The sequence below is a fragment of the Mercenaria mercenaria genome, chromosome 11, assembly GCF_021730395.1.
Source record: "Mercenaria mercenaria strain notata chromosome 11, MADL_Memer_1, whole genome shotgun sequence".
Taxonomy (NCBI): Eukaryota; Metazoa; Mollusca; class Bivalvia; order Venerida; family Veneridae; genus Mercenaria; species Mercenaria mercenaria.
In genome coordinates, this window is record NC_069371.1 from 26,330,044 (window position 1) to 26,346,678 (window position 16,635).

A 16,635-nucleotide genomic window follows, 5' to 3' on the forward strand; every position below is an offset into this window, starting at 1 on the left:
TTAAGAAATGTTAAGAAACAACTGTAACAGCAATATAAAAGAAATTTCTGTTGCTACAACAGATATCTAAACAAACTAAATCACAGTAAATGTAGAATGCATGGAAGCGTTGAGCGTTGTTTAAAGGTAAACATGAATTAATAAGAATTTTGCTTTTTATTTTCATTTCATGTGGAGTATTTTGTCGCATAAGCGTACACTGCTATTTGCAACTGACATGAAGTTAGACACCATGGGTCGTATTCATAAAGCATCTTAAGTATAAGTATAAGAAATTGATTATTTACTTAAGTATTACTTAGGTTAGAAATTTATTTTACTTAAGTATATTTGTTATTCATAAAACAATTTAATAAGTAATTCTTGCTTTTTATTGTGGACGAAAACATTAAAAAAACAACATTAATTTCGGACAGATACACATGCACAATTATGTTTAAAGTGCTTTTATCTGAAAACAACTCTTTAATCGTACTCACCACGCTATTTTATTTTCTGACTTAAGTCATTTCTCACATCTTAAGTTTTAGCTGTTTTATGACTAGAACTTAAGATGCTTTATGAATACAGCCCCTGTCCTATAAACATTTTGAAAGACTAATTATTCTACCAATTATTATCATCAATTCTCTGTAGGTGAAAAATTGGTCGATTGTTTTGTTTGTTGCTGATCAAGAAATGTATGCTTGGGCGTCTATTGTCCTCTCCACTTTGGCATCTGATATCAATTTCATAGAGGTAGGTACTATTTTTCCATGATCTTTATGAAACATCTTGCTGTAAGACATCTATTCATAAACATGTATATTTAATTCTAATTCTATCATACAAATTTATTTCTTTTCTCTGAGAACCAAATATTGCCTTAGAGCTTTATTAAGATATAATAGACTATAGACTAGCCACTAGACTGATAATAACGAATTTGTCATAAAATTTAAACTTTTGTATTTTTTTCTTTTATTCTATGTAATAGTGACAAATGCCAGTCAATTTCAGAGATTGTCTCAGAGAACTGCTTATAATAATTATTATCATATAATATTGGACATATTGGGTATAGACTGGAATTTTACATTAACACAACCCATTATTAAAGGATATGTCACAAAAACAAGACAAGATACACATTAGTAATGCTATAGCATATAAAAAGGGATTTTTAGAAGAAGAAAAAACGTAAACAAAAATATGTTAAGACGGAATCGTGTTCATTTTGTTACTCTCACGCAGCTGAATAATTTGAATCACTGAAATATGTTAAATGCAAATTTTGAGTAACGATAGTCGATTAAACAGATTAAACGGTCAGTGGTCATAGCTACTTATAATCACTTCTGTTTACATAATTTTCAATGAAGCGTCATAGATATTTTTTTGTACTGATCCAATTATTTTGAAATACAGAATTTGGTCGCCACCATTCAGTATAGTTAAGGAAAGTATTCTGTTTTTTTAAGAGACAGTTTCATGCATTTGTGCATACCCGCAACAAGGTTATGCTGCGTTTCCTGCAAAGTTATGATTGTATGTTTTTATAGCCCCAACTTCGTTAGCTTCAGGTTAAATTGTGCATGGTCAGGAAAATATGTACATGTATATGTAAATAGATTTGCTTTTACGTAATTTGAATTGGTTTATAGTTACTATCTATGAACAGCACATAAACTTTACACTTATAAAGGATACGAAATAAGAGACATTCTTTTGTCAGACACAAGGGTTTTTCTGCAGAAGCAGATCCCTCCCACAAGTCAGCTTGTTGACTTCTGCCTAACATGTAAACATTCTATATTTCAAGCGAAGCAAATGAGTTACAGTCAGCGACCTCAACCACTCGTCTAGGAAGATATCGGTCCGCTGCTTAGGAGCAATTAAAATTCCTTATATGTTAATAGTTATATCATCAAGAAGCTTCTTTGTCCTTTTAACACACGTCAACAATTTAAAGTTAAAAGTATTCTTGGCAAGTTATAAAACTATTATGTCAGTGATCTCCAATGTTAGGCCGTACACTTAAGGACAAGGCTATTTAACATAGACTGAATTATCGGTTTATCTTTAAATGAACACGACAATGGTATCCCAGCGGGAAAAAGCCTGTCCAATATACCGTTAAGGAAGCATCTACAACGAGAGCTTTCTCTCTATGCTTTTGTGATATTAATATATTTTGTATTTTGTCGATCATTGAGAAAATATAATAGTTACATGTGAAAAAAATCGCCTTTGGATTGAAAAGATGGTGACAAGGTAAGCGTGCATTTTTGTAGCAGACCTGTGCTTACTATTGCTTTTACTTTTCTGTCTCTGATGTTTTCAATATACCTTAATATATTAAATTAATATTAGATATTCTATGACTGATGATATGTCAGAGAAATTATACCGTACTAAACTGCATATAACTCACGGCTTATCTGACGTATACCAGCTGGAGTGCGTTACTATATATTTTATTTATAAATGTTCTTTTCCCATATTGATCTTGTATCATTATTGATTTGTAAAGATAAAATCCAGCTGCAGGCTATCCGACGAATTAAATCATGCACGATTAATATTTAATGTAAGTGTGACATGCCGACGGGTGACCAATTAGATATATATGTTCATTTTATACAGCGCAGTTACCCTACTTGATCACTTAACGATTGGTGAAAATACCAAATAACATAAATTAAGTATCCATTTAACACTACTGACATGAATTTCAGCTCCGCGTGTTTTTACATAATCCTCAGGATATCAGTCTGTACGACACAATGCTCAGTCTTGTTTACGAAATGTCCCAAAAGTTAGAGAGGGATCATCCAAGATGGTTGCGAAATGCTTGTTTTATAGTTTGTGTCAAATTTGTATTGAATGTACATACCTACCCATAAACCCATTTTGTATTTTGTTTTTCGGGGAGGGAGACTGCGTCCATTGTATTTAATATGCTTGTTTGTTTTGTGTACCTGGAGTGAATCGTCAGCCGTCCATCGCAAAATGAACTATTTGCTGCTTTACAATCACTACACTTATATTCTAGAGATTATTCCAATACCCGTTTTAATACACCTTCGTCCGCCTTTGCTCAAACTTGAACAAAATCTTACTAGTTAAGGCATTTAATATTCAATTAAATGGCTACTGATTTCTTCTTATATGAAATGAAACTACATCTGCTTCCAATTATGTCTTATATTGTTTGTTTTAAAAAATAGTTCCTAAAAGATAAGATTTTAGCCTGTTCTCCAAAAGCTGTACAAGGATGCCTATTTTTAAAAAAATCACAAGGATTTGCTGGAGTTTATGGGAGATATATGAATTCTAAACAGATGTATTTTGTCGGTAAGAATTTATCCTGAAAAGTCCGTTTGTATCAACTGTGCCTTTAAAAGGTTGTACTCGGTATTGAGAGTTGTAAAGTCCATGAGTGAGTGGGTTTGATATATATTTAACAGACTAACATAAAGTATGTTTTCCCCACACACTCATTATTTCAAAGCAGAAAAATACTTTGATCACTTAGATGCACTAGTCATTCTGATTTTTTTTGTTTCGAAATTAAACTTTTCCAAAGTTTTCTGCCAAATAATTTTTTATCGAAACATAATGTTGTATTCACGCAAACTTGAAATAAAATAATGATACAGATTTATGTTAACAATAACCATGAAATTAAAGTTAAATGAATCGAAGATTCACATTTAACAACTCTTCATGATGTTTAAGAAATAACAGTCACATGTCAACTGATAAATGCGTTTCATATTTATTTGCGCCGCATGTTTCAGTGACCTTGACTTTATAACGCGGGTGTACACGTATTAAATCGGCATACTGCTTTAAGTCAGAAGCTCGTTTTATGTAAAACAAAGATAAGGCAATATGTATTGAATGCATATTAATGAATAAGTTTTAACACATTCAAGACAGGTATTTAAAGCTGCATTGCTTTGCAGTTTTATATTGGCATTCACTTTCTTTCAGCAACCAAGCTGTTTTTCTCCGATTCCTTCAATGTCCAACTCTGTCTTTATTGATTCTGTCGTCTTAATCCTATGCTTTACTCCCGCGGGAAACGAAATAACTCGTTGAGATCCGAGCTAAAGCCCATTAGTGCGACAGAGGTTTGAAATTATCGTTCCTTTTCGTGTCAATTACATAGATATAGTTGTTTGGGAGGGTTAACGATTGGTGCCTCAATCATTATGTATCGTTTCTCCGTGAAACATCACGTCTAGTCGTAATATCCATGAAGCTATAGCATCTGTTTGAATCTTACCATTTCAAATATAACATTACCAGACACTAGTTAATATCAATGTTTTATATTATTCTATTACTTTTCTGTTACTTTCTGTTAAGGCTGCTAGGACAAAAGGAAAGTCAAACAGAAATGTACAAAGAAAATAAGAATGTATCTTAAGCATGTGTTCACAGATATACATGCAAAATGGATATTAACAATCTTTTTTTTTGTTACAGTAGATCATTAATATCAGCGTTGGTGTAACGTTTAATTGAATGCGACTATGTAACAATTTTTATTAGAAACAAAGCGTTTGTAAACAAATTTATTTATATATTTATGGCCAAAGATATTGGACATAGGCTATAGTCCGTATATGATATCATACATTGAACAGCAGTTGAGGATGCGCACAATAAGTAATTATGTCCTAGATATCTTCAAATTATGCATTAAGTAAAATAACATCAATCAAAATCGCCAGTTTAAAACACCGTGCTGGCTATGTTATTTGACGTTACAAAGTTAACGTGACCATTTCACTTGGATAAAATATCTTCCATTAACATAATAAAAAGGTTCACCCTTTTCAAATTTATAAGGCTTATAAGATATGGTTTGACCGATGATAGACTGAAAGTCAATTAAAATAAGATAGTGACTTCTCCCAGACACATAAATTCTAATTATGCATGGCGAAAATACTGAGAAAATATCCGAAACAGCAGCTGTTCTTAAAAGTCGTTTCTTTGTAGCTTAACTATTTGTTATTTTAAATGCCAAACTAGTATTATAGAGTGGGATTGTTTTAAGAATGTTGACGTAGACCTGCATATGTGGAATATAAAAGCTGTTTTTATTGAAAACCTTTCTGTTTATGTGTAAGGTCTGTTTCAAAACAATACTAGAAAAGAATTATCAATAAACTATAATCGAATGATATTTTATAAAATGATATTGTTTCTACTGTTCTTAAGTATTAAGTACTTTAATGATATTATGATTAAATTTGTCCAAATAATACCCTCTGTCTTTTACATAACAAGTGAACACAAATGTTCTCCCGATATTTAGAATTAAATATTATCGAACATAATCCAGCGTTTCACTTATAGGGTAACTTTGATTCCAATATCAGTCACTCATTTCTTCTCCTGAGGGCAATATTATTTAAATTTTTGATGAGGTTGACGACAACGTTTTGATAATTATTGTTTTAACGATTAATCACTTTGATTGAATTTTTGCTGCAGGCTGGGACAACTGAATTCAGGATAGATAAAATAGTTGTTCGGCGAGGAAGCTATTCGATGTACATGTGTAATTTTTTGTCCAAGTTTGATGAACTTTTCTTTTATTTGCCCAACTCTTTACGTGCTATGTGTGATCTTAACACAATCTATGTCCTATTGTGAAAGGATATGTCAAAGTTTGATGATTGAAAAGATCAGCAGAAAATAAAATAATAGTTATACTTGTTAAGAAATCATTAATGCATTACAAAATTACGTTTTTACGTTAGGACTGACAATTTAATTTTTCAACGTGCCTCTTAATTTTATTTAGTACTGTTTTATGTTTTCATTTCATCTATCAAGAAACATAATGATCCGACAAACGTAAGCAAAACACTATTCAGTCGGTCTTTGTTTTTTCGAACTCGACAACAGCGGGATAGTTTTGTCTCTCAGGCACTCTGAAAATAGTCACTGAGTTTTTACCTGCTAAAGTTTCACATGTAATAAATGACTTGTAAGATGTTTTGTAGTTTGTTAAATCAAACATTTGCTGTAGAAAACAGTTACCATTTACAAATAAAAAGCACTTATGCAATAACTTATGCAAACAGAAGATTAAATAAAGACAGCTCACAATTCAATCTTTAATTGCATTACTCATAATGTGTATACTACGAACCGGTAAACACCAGTTTTTCAATGTAATTAATTAAAGACGACTTACTGACGCGAGGTCTTTTGATACAAATATTTGGCATGCATTTTGTCTGTTGGAGGGAAAATGCATGAAATGCACTACAGAACGTTTGACAGGACGTTGGTCGAGTTAACATACTTTGTATTTATTTCTGATGACAAAACGGAAACGTATACATGTGCTTTACTTCTGAATTCAAGGATGGTACATGAATATTAGATGTTATAACATGATAAAATAAATTGTATACAGTTCCGATAGCCTGCTGGTTTAAATATTTACGAAACAGGAGAATATAATGAGTAGTTTACTAAACTGGATAAATGCTAGACGTAGGCGAAATGCGAACCTTATTTGTTACGAACCAGCTTTCGTAGCAAGACTATTGCATGATCGTTTGTATCAAGGTAAAGGACGTGAGAGTGATATACGTGCACAGGCGCCGAAACGTGAGCGCATTTAAATGACAAAAAAGCAACAACATTTTTTTCCGGTTTGATTATAGGTCATACTTGATCAAAAGTACGGTTTGACGTATTAACTAACTTCTTTGTCAATGAAGTAGTTTTTGCAGTGTTTAATAATATAATGAGGAGATATTAATCTTCTTTCATTTTATTGATCAAATCAAAGACTGTGATCTCGTTCCATTTTATTGTGAGGAACGCAACGCAACTCACACTTCGGTGTAAAGGACTGTTACATTACATAACTGTCTGATCACTTATGTAGTGTAAGACTGTCTGTCGATGGGCGGATAATCATTTTAACCTGCCCCCTGTTCCTCTCACAAAATCAGTTGATGAACATAATGGTTATTGTGGTAAATAAAATGAAACTTCAATTGTGGGTGAAGGAATTTAAGAAAGGATATTTAACTGAGCGGAGTATTTTCGAATTAAGTGTTAAACATCATATTCGTATATATCTGCTGAATATTTTAAACAGGAGAACCTAACATTACAAATCAACAACATTATATTTCACTGCTTTTGAGCTTATTGTATTTGGTCAACATTATCTCCAAGTAGCTATTGTTTTAAAACATGACCAAATAAATTTATAAACAGACTTCTTACGTAAGTTCTGATGTAAAGTGTATACACCATATTGATAGTATATGAATAGTAAATTCTTCTAAGCCGTCAGACATTGTGACCATCTCTGCAGAATGAAACAAACTATAAAGGTTAGTAAATATTATTCAATTATCAAACGTGGCTGAATGACGTATTGATATATGGTAATGTTTTTTTTTGTTGTTTGTGAAGTAAAGTAAAAGTTCTTTTTTTTTTTTGCTTGTGCTCTTATAGGATTCTGCTTTTAATTAACTTTGAGATTGACCAAGTCTACGTTGACAAACGTAATGCCCTTAAAATCAACTGTATATCACTTGGAGTATATATGTTTTCATTTCACAGATCGTCGCTCGCTTTAAAGAAGACTTAATGGAACAAAGCAATAAATGTGACAGATTTAAGAAAGTTAATGTATTTACTGGCTATTGATGAGATAAAAGATGGAAATGTTAGACATAGTTTAAAATAAAACTGTTTATTTCACATTCACATGCACACTTTTAATTGGACTTCAATATGTTTATTTACAGTTTCTATTCGAAACAAAATGGCGGACGATTTTATGTTTGTTTCCATCAATCCTTGTTAATTCCGGGCAGTGCTAATACAGTCTAACGTAAATTGCATTTTGTAAAATTCCAAGAAAGGAATAAATTCGTTAAAAGTAACAAATATTACTCAAAGCTACATTGACATGAACAGATATATAGAGAAGATGAAATAATTGAAATTGTGTTGTACCAATTAATTGTACATGTTATCATGGTGATAAAATGGGATATAATAGACTTTTAAGAATGATAAGATAGTAATTACTACACATTTTCTACAACGGTACGACCTGATATTTCTAAGCGGTCTGTCGGAGATCCTAGGTTAAGTAAATATGAATCTTTATTGAGCAACACATTTTACAATACATCTATAAACCAAAAAAAATCACTACAAAGAAAGCTATCCGTTATGTACTGCTACACATACAGAAAAAAGGTTATATTTGTTTGTATAATTACCCAATATACCATCTTCAGCTGAATCCAAAGGAAATACGAGAAAGTGTAAATTTCATTGGTTATACTTGAACTATTAAAATGCAGAAAATGTACGTTTGCCCAGTAAACAATAAATGGATTTTTTCCGAAAAAAGTTATGTACCTTTTATAATTTTGAAAGGAAATAATAGGAAATCATTATACATATTTTGATAATGCTTTTATTCTAGTAAAGTTTTAATGTAGAAATATACCATAGGCGCTGTGTATAAATTTCAATCATAATTTACATGTCTTGCACGCGTAAAGTACTCGTAACAGTTGTGACAAAAGAAAGATAGTAAGTTTTTCTCGCTTTTCTGGACCTTATATTTTCTGTCAATTGTGCTTCTCGGAATTTTTGCTGTCTACAGCTTGTTTTGTGACATACATTTTTGAAAATTTGTTAACGTGCAAACAGCCTGGACCCATTTCGTATAGTCACAGCCTAAGACCGTTATAGAATAGTGATTCTTTTGACTGAACTTCAACTTGATTATTCGAAGTTCAGTGATCGGCCAGTGACACCAATGGCTACATTTATATTTGAAGAACTCAAACCAGATGTATTTTAGACTTATTTTGTCTGGGTTTTCTTTATATTCGTACCAGATTCAGCAGATGCTGCCAGCTATTCTTGTTAAATTTTATTCTATGTCAAATATGTCTTTATTAATCCTGCCTTCGCATTCATGAATAATAAGTATTTTAAATTTGAAGCAAAACTGTCGAGTAATTACAGTGCTAAAGAGAAAAGGCATCAAAACTTGAAGGAAGTTGCAGACGCGGAACGGACGTCGTCGCCGGTGAGTGGTCCAGCAAGATAGCTCGCCATATACTTTGCATAGCTGAGTTAAAATGTTAGAAATACAGCTGAGTTAAAATGTAAGAAATACACTGAGCGCTTATTAATCGCTTGGACCATATTTGATGATAACTATTAACTACAAACTTCTCCTTCAGAAAACCTTGCAGTTTTCCCTATTGCCTTCAACATCGGAATCTGTCTTTACTGATTCTGTCGTTTTATTCTCATGCTTGTTCCAGCGACAAATGAAATAGTTCGTTGAAATCCTGGGTAAAGTCCATTTATAACACAGACTTTTGAAATTATCTCTCTTTTTTCGTGTCAATTACATGTAGGCAGTTGTTTTGGAGGGAGAGCAATTGTTGCTTTTATCATATTGTACAATTTCCATGCGAAACATCACGTCTAGCCGCAATATTCATGGAACTGAAGAATCTGTTGAATCGTACCATTTCCTATGTACAGTAACATTACCGGAAACTTAAGCTAGCATCAGTGTTTTATATCATTCTATTACGTCTCAGTTGGTTGTAAGGACAGAAGGAGAGTCTTCGGGAAGAAATAAATTACAGAAAATTAAAACAAAGTAAGAATGGATCTGTATTGTTCAAGGATGTTCCTGCAATATGTGTTTTAGCAATCTATTGTATCTATACAACATTATTATTAGTGTAGTTTCATCTAATTTCAGTAAGTTAATGATAGATAAATCATACATTTGTGGTCAAAGATATGAGACAGATGTTATATAATATATCCACATTGACTAGCCAATAAAGATGCGCACACTATGTGTAAGTAAATATGACCTACGCATCTTCACATCATGTAATCCTTATATAAAATCTTAAATTGTGTAATACAATTCCACTTCATTCGCTGCTAAGAAGACTTAAGGTTGCTGTGCATTTCATTACCCCTCGTGAACAGATAAAAGAGTCTTAGTTGCGTTTTATACTTCAAATATCGTTTAGTGTACGAACTTCAGCCATATTCATTCAGCTTAAAACTGTCATTATGCGGGTAAAGTTAATTGACGTTTGTAAGTGAATTCCAAATATAATAAGGATCGCCCTTTTTTCGAAACTCTAAACAAGATAAGGTTTAACTCATGATAGATTGTATTTTAAGTTCACTTACTCTGATGGCGACGTCTCATTTAACGTATAATCCCAGTCAAGTAATTTCTGATTGTGTATGGAGAAGATGCTGAGAAATATCCGAAACAATTTAAACGGAAGTGGATTCTTTATAGTTTAACTATTTGTCATTTAATAGCAAAATATTTTTTTTATAAAGACTGGCTCTCAACATGACATTGTTTTGATAATTGTGACGCAGGCATGCATACCTTACAGCGTTTCACTAATAGGTGGACTTTGATTTCAATAGCAGTCACTCATTTCTTCTCCTGGATAAAGGTTGTTCAAACGGAGATTTACCTTGACTGCATTTTAACCTATTAATGAAATATTTCCATACTATTTGCAAACGGGACATATGCGTAACAAAGTAATTACCTTTCATATAATTGCAAACCGTTTGAGCTTTATATTATTTGTGACTGCTTAATGGTAGGAGAATATGCAAAGCTGGACACATTACTAGCAGACTCGAAAATTCATAGAACAGTAAGAAATTTTGGCTTCTATTAGAAGCGTTTCAACAACTGATTGAAAAAAAAAATAAATGACATTATTAAAGCCACATTTGAAAAGTCCAAATTGGATAAAACATCCTTCATAACGTTTTTAATTTAAACATAAACACAGTACCAAAAAGGCTACCCAGAGGTACATCCCGGTAAAACAGTTTTCAATTAACGCTAATAACGTTTCTACTGTGTCAATAATTTGAGACAGCGGCAGTTTTGCTAGAGGCTGGGACAATTGAATTTCGGATAGATTAGTTTTTCAACGAAAGCGGGAGGCTCTCTGGAGTGAGTGTGTGATTTTCTGTCCAAATTTGCTAAATCAATGTTTGTGAATGTTTTCTCCTATATCTCTTTACATGCTATGTGTACTCTGAACGCAGTATATATTTAGTTTAGGAAGAGTATGTCACAATGTGATACTTATTTTGTCAGTGTATTTGACAGTAGCTAGTATTTCCACTACCGTCCGTGAACAGGCTCAATCAAACTGAGCCTACAACATTTTCGTGTTGGGCGACCTGAGACTGTGGTAGACCTTTTCTATTAAAAAGATATGCGGAAACTAACACGATACAGTTATGCTTGTTATCAAAACATCAGTGCATTCAAATTTAGCTTTACAAATTTACATTTTATTTCGTTAGAATTGGCAAATGAGTTCTATCAACGTGCCTCTTACTTTTATTTATTACAGTATCGTGCTGTTATATATGAATCATCTTGCAAGAAAAATAAAGATTCGGCAAACGTTAGCAAATAAAAGTGCATTGTATTCTCTAATGACTATACGGAAACATATTACAGTGGTTATATTGCATGTGATGATGTCACATGCTTAATCAATTACATAACAAAATAAATTATATGTAGTTCAGATGACGTGTTTGATCGAATATTTACGATAATTATAGTTCAAACATCTTTTTTATCCAATGAGAATAGAAGGATTTTCAAAAAAGTAACCAACTTATTTTCATATTATCTCATAACTGAAAAAATGGTCCACCAAATCATGAAGGAGTTACTGTACAAAATTAATGAATATTCATTGTTCCGCCTACTATGGATTTCACACATCCAGGGAGGTGGAGCAACTGCCGAAACAGGGACTGCATACAAGAAATAATGTGTCTATATAATGAACGGACCAAGTATATTAATATCAGATTATGTTTTTCTTCTTTTAAATGCAAGCTGTTCTTTCATAGTTCAAGGTTTACCTTTCTACACCTTTCATTCTTTGTATTATCTCCACGATTAATTAAATTCAAATGTAAACCGGAAGTCAATTACCTCTACTGGTCTAAAAATAAACCAGAGTGCGTTTACTCTATGTAATAGCCGACAGTGGTTATTACTTTCTCTTGTTTTATTTTACGTTATAATTGATTAAATAGAATTGTTAGTTTATTATGAGTTAAACCTGTATATTATATTTTCATTGAATAAGAATGTAATATTGTATTCTACAAACTACTCTACGATGTATTTATTATTACATCCGCATGATTCTGAGTGCAAACAATGTTGGCCACACCTCCCAGGGAAATTCAGATTAAAATCTTAAACTTTTTTCTCAAAGTCACCTTTGCAAAATAAAACGGAAACAGACTTTTTAATAAGATGATGTAAAAAGTCACTATGTACAAATGTGCAAATAAAAAACTCTTTCTACTGATTTAAGGTAATTTCAAAGAAGTGTTCCCTGTGTGGTTTACTTTACTTGAGATGGAGATGTCGCTGACTGATGAAAACGGGCGTTTTAACTATAAGTCAGTTATAGATACACTTATTGACATTCTAATGCATTACGTTTTGCCTTCACTACGCTGCGCTCCGTTTCGGCAAACGTAATTGCATTAGAAAGTCAATAAATGATCTATAACCTATACGAATTATATTAACAGTATTTTGTTGCAGTAAACCGTATTTGTTAAAAATCCGGCTTTCCTAGTCCAAGTGAGACTATTGCAATACTGAAATAAGCTAGAGTGTTTTACGTCAATAAGCAGAGTAAAGTAAGGACATTAAAATTGCAAAACAAGCAATAAGTTTGAGTTCCGGTTTGATGAGGGGGTCTACTTTATTAAAGGTACAGTTTTACGTATAAATTAACCACTTTGGAAATGAAGTACGTTTAGCTGCATTTCACGATCTTTCATTTTATTTATCAAAATATTGTTTGTGATCAATGGTGATGTTAGGAACACAACTCACTTCATGGTATTAAAGAAGGAGTTGCAATATATAATTATTTGATCACTTATGTGTTATCAGATTCGAGCTAATTGTCAAAAAGAGGGTGGAGATCATTTCAACCTGGCCGCATTGCGTTTTGAAAAATCGATTAATGAATATAATGTTTATTTTTGTTACTGAACAGACTATAGAAATCTGAAAATACAATTACAGATGAATGATTTTTGAAGAGGGCAGTTTATTAACTTAACCTAAAGCAGTGTAAATTAAAAGAAAGTATTATTGAATCTCTAGTTTATTATGTCGAATATTTCAAATAGGAGAAACTAATGTGATAAATCAAACAGAATTATATTTTACTGCTTGAATTTATTGAATTTGGTCAAGGCTGTCTTAACTCTTTGGATGAAAACAGGACCAATGAGTATTACCAATTTAGAATATAAATCGTTTATTACATACTTCTTGCGGCAATTATGAAGTACAATGTACAAATCATAGTAATAGTAATAGTGTCTTCATGGAGCAAACGTTAATGTTGAAATATAGATTTAGTGTTAAACATGAATAAATTATTGTTTTATGTTTGGATATCCGTAGCTCTTGCGTATTTATGGATAAAGCTATAACAAGCAACTGTTTTTCACTTGGAGTATTTTTTTATTTCACAGACCGTCGATCTCTTAAAAGAATACTATCTTAATGGAATAAAGCAATAAATGTGATAGAATTTAGAAAGTTTATGTATTTACTGGCTGCGATGAGATGAAAGGTAGGAAATATGAGACAAAGTTCAGAATAAAACTGTTTCTTTAACAATTACCTGCACTATCCGTTTTCTCCTATATACGTCTTTGCTACTGGAAAATGTTTGAGAAGAGAATATCCTTCACGGTGTTGTTATACTGGATGCACATTTTTTGAAGGAATAATGTGTGAACATTTTACCAATATATCTATTTTGAATTTCTTGGTTTTTTTCTGATTCACAGTGATTTATTTATTTATTTTTTTTTTTTTTCGTTTTTTTTTCGCTGTTCAAACACATGTTACAGATTCTGTTTGTCTGGGGAAGTTATAAAGATTTTTTTTGGAAATGCAAATACTAAAAAAAATGGTTACATAGCTGTTTTCTACACACATAAACAAGTCATTAAAACGGCTCAATTTCCTTCTATTTTGAACCAATTTGAACGATGCACATACAGTGGCAAGTTACATCGACATAATATATAAAATTGGTTGTATTATTTCATTCATTCATTGTATCAATTCATTCAAACACTATTTCGAATATATAAATTTTGGATGGTATTTCGGCCGTATTAAATATATTTCCTCCCTTGTATACCTCAAATTCTCCCAATTGTCGCCCGAAATTCCTAAATACAACGTGATGTCTGGCATAATAGATCAGCTACAATTGCACTATATGAATTGTAAATTTAGATAATTTAATTTGATGTGTTTGATAATTATGATTTTTATTCATTCAAATGCTTCAATACAGAAAACATGTAAATATATAAATCTAGTATTTATTGAAAGTAAGAAATAAGGAATTTATACTGCCGACGGCGAACTTCGGCGGAGTAAATGAAAACTAGTAATGTTTTAAATACAGCCGATATCATGTCTGTCTTTTCTTAGTGTAATATTTATGTTTGATTTTATGCTACATATTTTGATATTTTAATATGAAATGGTATAAATGGATATTTTAATAGTGGTAAGCCGAGAAACGGATCACACATTTTGAAAATTAATCTTAATCTACTGACCACATGCGAGATTTTGTTATTTTATACCCGTATCAGTCCTGTGAGCAAAACTTATTCAAGGACGGGGAGAAAGGTCACTGGTCATCTAATATGTTCAAGGTTTCCATATTTGTACATACATATACTATATTTAATCTTAGGAAACTTAATTATGTTCACACAAACACCTGGTTGTTAAAAATATGTATTTTAAAATAGTAGAATTAGCTGGTCTTGTCTAGCTCCTAGACCATGGTATTTCTTCTTATTATTATTTTAAATTGTGGATGTAACCAGTCTATATCCTATGTTCAGTATCATATATAATGCAAACAGTTCTTTTTGAAAATCTCTAAAATAGACATACATTTGTCACTATATTAAAACTTTACAAAAGTTGAAATTTATTGGTTTACCGTGGGTCTGTAATTAAAAATCGTCAAGTGTCATGTTCAATTCGGGCTAACGCTGAGCCTCGGAATAAAGTTTGACAATGTCTAACAATTGTTTTCTTCTTGAAATTGTTGAAACTCAAAAACTCAAACGCCAATATATTCTTATTAGCGCGAAGTTAGTGGGAATGAAGATTTTCGGAACAATAATTATACATGTATATCATTTTTGATTGATTCTGATAATACAACTTTTTCTCAAACTTAATCTCACAAAGCAATGCGGCATTCTTCGAACGTAAATACAGTTTACGCGCACATGACTTTCAGTGAAAACTAGAGAATGCAAAAATTGCTTAGAAAGAATATTGCCAATACTTTGTACGTAAAGAAAGAAATGACATGAATGCGACAGAAATCACAAACAAACTTAGCGCCGCCCTCTAATTTGATGTTTTTGTGTAAAATATATGTTATATAAATGGCATGCTTTATAACAATATTAATTGAATATCATTTATTTTCTTCAATTAAAATTCTGAGACATGAGGTTAAATAGCATTGCAGTTATATGCGCCTTCCACAGTGCGACTTAATATATCACAGAATCACCGACAATTTTTCAGTGCCTCGGGGCAATAATACCTTTTTTAAAAAATGTAACGATCTCGGAGATGCGACATAGATAGATCACAGAAGGTAGACAAGAGCCCATCGCAAAGGTTCACACGTTTACTTTTCTTTTTGTTGTTTCCATGCTCTAATTGTCTGCCGGTATTTTTAGTCAAATAATTATATGAAGGCAATAATTGAAAACTGTAAGAATGCAATGTACAAGTCTTCGGCAAAATGTTGAGTAAGTTGCGCCCTTATGAAATTATGTCGTTATATCATTTATATATGTTCCATTTAATATGGACAGCTAAAAACGAGAAGTACTACACTACAAATCAATAAACGAGCATATTTTTGAGGATTTCAGGAGTTCTGATATCATATTACTTTCTCTTATTGTATTAAAAATGAATTGTTGAATTTTGTAACATTTGTTGGATTATAAACCCGAAATTATCTTAAATAAATTCGAAATAGTAAGTCGTTCTTAATCTTTATATACACTACCTGAGGATGTTCATTATTGCTATAAATTTATCAATTTTTGAAGAAGCTGGAGTATCATTTCTCTCCGGTAGATCTAAGCGGTGTCTATTCAGATATTATAATAAAATGATAGTGTCACATATGATGTAACAAAATTATTATACAAAGTCGTCTGTATGTAATACCAGGAAATCACGCTCTCGTTTTGATCTCGCTGGCGGTGCTGTGTGAATTTATATCATAATCCTTTGTCTTGTATTCTACGCTTTAAAATTAATTTAAAATGCTTGAGAAGGTCATTTGTCATTCGACATACTGTATCAGTATTATATATGTATTAAACTAGTATATATATATATATATATATATATCAAATTGTCACTTGTATTTCTGTATAGAAAAGCGTACGCATTTTAAAATATTTGAATAATGTACT